This window comes from Triticum dicoccoides, chromosome 3A (genome assembly GCF_002162155.2).
Source record: "Triticum dicoccoides isolate Atlit2015 ecotype Zavitan chromosome 3A, WEW_v2.0, whole genome shotgun sequence".
NCBI lineage: Eukaryota > Viridiplantae > Streptophyta > Magnoliopsida > Poales > Poaceae > Triticum > Triticum dicoccoides.
In genome coordinates, this window is record NC_041384.1 from 420,411,477 (window position 1) to 420,415,671 (window position 4,195).

Genomic DNA, 4,195 nt, shown 5'->3' on the forward strand with positions numbered 1-4,195 from the left:
CCCTCGCGATCCATAGATCGATCTTGTGTGTCCTATTCTATCGCCATGATTTGACATAGGTCGTATGTGTGATCCTGAACTCTTCCGTCTCTATTTTTGCGAGGCGGTGGGGCAGGCTGTTGTTCGGCCTGAGTTGCCGCTTTGTCCCGGCCGCGGGGTGGCCGGTCGGCCGTCCTGTCTCGACCACGCGGTGGTCGTTCTGCATTACGCGAGGGAGATGTGTGTTCCGGTGCCTCCTCATCAAATTGAGGTAGCAGTTTGCGTTTCGGGTAGCTCTTGGCTGGGCGCTTAAGGCTGTATTCTTCGGCTGTCATGACGTCGGTCCATCTGTCGACGAGCAGGTCTTGTTCAGCTTGAAGATGCTGCTATTTCTTTTTCAGGCTCCTTGTTGTGGCTATGAGCTGGAGTTTAAAATGCTCCTGCTCCAGAGGGTCCTCCGGCACGATGAAGTCTTCGTTGCCGAGGCTTGTATCCTCTTTGGAGGGTGGATGGTAACTATTGTCCTCCGAGTTATCTTCTATGGCCTGTTCATCGGGGTTGTCTTGTGTGTTGTCATGTTCCTCCTGTTCGATGCAGCGCCGAAAGGGTCTTCATTGTTTTCGGCGTCGCCCGGAGTACTATTTTCTCCGATGTCAGTGTTGCCATCCTTTGAGCGACGAGGCTTAGAACAGCGTTTGGGGCGCCGGCGCTTGGACTGCGTCTTAGAGAGTTTGTTCTTATCCGGCTCTTCTTTGTCGTCGCCAGATCCTTTAGGTGTATCAACCATGTACACATCGTATGAAGAGGTGGCCGTCCAACACCCAGTGAATGGCGGGTCTTGGCCTTGCTCCCTGTCGGCATCGTCGTCCATAACGTCGATGTCTTCGGAGCCATAGTCAAGCATGTCGGTTAAGTCATCGACGGTGGCTATGAAGTGGGTGGCGGGTGGGAAGCAAAATTCCTCGTCGTCCGCCTCTAGCTCGAACAGAACATAGTTCGGCTGTGAGTCTTCCTCCAAGGACAAGTTCTTCAAAGATTTAGTACGTCACCCAAAGGCGAATGCTGGAAGATGTCTGCGTCGCTAAATTCGAAAATCGATAACCGATCTAGCTCGGTGTCCGCAGGCGCACTTAATCTGGAATGTGTAGCCGGAGACCAGTCCGGAGTTCCGTCAACGCAAGCATTGTAGGATGTCGAGTCCATGTGCGGCTCCAACGCCGCGGACTTTATGGCCTCGGAGGGGATAATCTGCTTTGGTACTGAGGCCATTGCAGCAGCAGGATCCATCTCCTGGGTGTGCTCCGATGACAGATTTAAGTCATGTTCATCGGAGAGAGGGGGAGCGATCGTCGCAGACTCAAATACATCAAAGATCAAGTCTCCATGGATATCTGTGACGTAGTTCAAACTTCCAAATCTGACCTGATGGCCAGGGGCGTAGCTATCGGCCTGCTCCAGATGGCCAAAAGAGTTGGCCCGCAGTATAAAGCCGCCGAACACAAAGATTTGTCCGGGGAGGAAGGTTTCTCCCTGGACGGCGTCATTACTGACGATCGAAGGGGCCATCGAATCCTTTCGTCGACGGCATCACTACTAGAAAAAAGGCTATAGATGATATGACCACTAATGACGCACCAGACATGTGATGCGCCACTACTATATAGTAATGGCGCACCATAAATTGATGCGCCATTAGTGTGGTAGACATTAATGGCGCACCAGACCCACGGTGCGCCATTAGTAATAATTTTTTTATTTTTCCAAAAATACTAATGGCGCACCAGGGCACAGTGCGTCATTACTAGTTTAACTAGTAATGACGCACCTGCCACACAGCGCGTCAACATTATTCTAATCCTGAGATTAAAATAGTTATTTGGATCACGGCTCTCTGTATAGAGCCCCAACAGGCGTTCCCGAACTTCCGAAGCCATGGAGAAAAATAAATAAGAAAACCCACCCAGTCCCGCACCCCCCGCACCACCCCCTCCAGCCACCGGTCCGCCACCGGTCCTAAATCCGGCCGCCGCGCAGCTCCCTCCCCGGGATCCGGCCGCCGCGACACCACCTCCCCCGGATCCGGCCACCGGACTGCCTCCTTCCCCCGGATCCGGCCGGGATTGATCCCACCGCCGCCTGCCACCACCAAGCACTGGCGTGCGACCCCGACGCCGCCTCCCTCTATGAAGCGCCGGCGCCCGACCCTGTCACCTACCTCTGGTACGCCGTCGCGCCTCCGCAGGGTGCCCCTGACATCGCCCAGCTCCTCCTCACATGACGACCCCCTGCGACGCACGCCTCCTCGATGTTCTGCCCCGGACATGGGCGCCTCCCCGTCCACCCTCCGGCGACCGAAACCAGCTCCGCCCGCCGTAGCAGAGGACATGCCCCGTTCGTGGACTCCCCTCCCCTCCGCCCGGGTGCGACCTGCCCTGCGCTCTGGCGCGACCTGCTCTCTGGTACGGCCCGCCCTCCTCCAGCGCGCCTGCACTCTGCTCCGTCGGTGCAACGACCGAGCACCAGATCTCCCTCCTCTCTCCCACTAGGACGGCAGTGTAGGTGGCTAGTGTCTGAAGTTCAGTTGTATATTCATTGCCATGGATGACGTTTTCTGTTGTAGTATTGTAGCCGTGGCCTACATTTAACAATAGTAGATATGTATGTACTGATCGTGCGCTAGTAGTGACCCAGATTTACTTTGTTCTATCTCCCTTTGAGGAATGAAACTGCAGAGATATATTACTTTTGCTTGGAGTTCTCTGAAAATGTTCTTTGAAATGCTCTCTGAAAATGTTGTTACTTTTCCTTGCTGCTTCCTTTTACTAGACTGCGCTGAAACAATATTAGTAGTAGTATATTGTCATAGTATACGTTCAGATTTAGGCACAAGAAATATGGTCATTTCTGCTACTGTCCTTGGGAGTGTATTTCCTCCATACCTCAAAACATGTTCATTTCTCTTCTGTATGGCACATTTGCACACCTCTCTTTGTGGCACAAAATTTAAATTGTGCTTGTCTTGTATATTTGCTTGCATGCTTGTGTAAACAAAGTGAGTAGTACATGTGACCATAGATGATAAATACACATATCCTATAAGCTAAACTGAAGCTTGCTACTTGTGTATGATCAGCTATAAAACATGTAAACGTCCCCTCGGGCACCTGAAGAGATAGCCAATATCGCCATGTTGTTATGATCTGCTTTGTTTGTATTGTATCTGCAATTTACATTAATCTTGTTGTCAAAGTTGGAAGTTCAGAACTTAGAATTCCATTTTTGTTTGTTGTACTCTCAAACCAGTATATTGTACGCAATATCTCAAGTAAAATTCTACTCTTTTTCTACCATTATTAGAAAATATACAATTCGCTAATGTCGCCATTATAGCTTACAAACTGCAGTTTCCATTGATGACTGTTTACATGTACAGTATGAGACCATTTCTCATGTTAGTTTGCAGGAAAAATAAAAGAAACCACTTTCTACATGCAAAAGGGCATCAAGTTTTGGAAGAAGTATGGTGTTTAATGAAAAAATGAGGAAAAAAAGGATCCTCAAGCAAATCAAGCAATGGAAATCTTCCTTGGTGGAGCTAGTAATGCAAAGCTGCAAAAAAGCTGCAAAGCTTCAGTTTTATGTAATCTTGGCTAAATTGTGATAATTTTATGTTGTTATGAACCTCTGCTGTACTGTTAAGATTGAACTTTTCACAAAGTCCTATGTTGAAGCTCCTCCTTCTGTTTTTCATTTATGTGTACTTCTACGGTTCAATTTAATGCAAACCATTTTTGTACGTGTGAACATCAAAGGTTCAGTGTTACATTCTTGCTCATTTTGGTGTTGGTAAGGATTTCATCTCAAAATGCCAGTGCCAGCTAAACATGAAATTTGGATTTGTAATTTGGATTCAGGCAAATAAAATCTTGATGGAGATTTCATTTCATTTCATTTCCACCAAATGAAATGAAATCAGGGGAGCCAAACGAGCTGTAACAGTAAAAGTTCAAGTGTGACTGTATGACTCCTTGCATTGCATGTCCCTCCATTAGGTGTGTTTCTTCTATATAAAGTGCAGTGAGCAGCTGAGTTAACTCAATCATTCATCGGCATATACGTACAGACAACTTATGCATCTACATGACGTAAGTAGGTAGGTGTAGCCCGTTTGTGTCGTGCAAAGAATATGTGATTCTATTTTCTTTTTGTATATAAA

The 4,195-nt window shown here is 48.2% G+C and overlaps 1 long non-coding RNA gene across 1 annotated transcript; it reads left to right on the forward strand.

The window, feature by feature from the left end:
- The first annotated feature begins 1,922 nt into the window (after nt 1–1,922).
- LOC119268380 lies at nt 1,923–3,814 on the forward strand. Its single transcript, XR_005133153.1, has 2 exons — nt 1,923–2,438; nt 3,436–3,814. It is a non-coding gene; the product is annotated as an uncharacterized LOC119268380 (long non-coding RNA).
- The last annotated feature ends 381 nt before the right edge of the window (nt 3,815–4,195 follow it).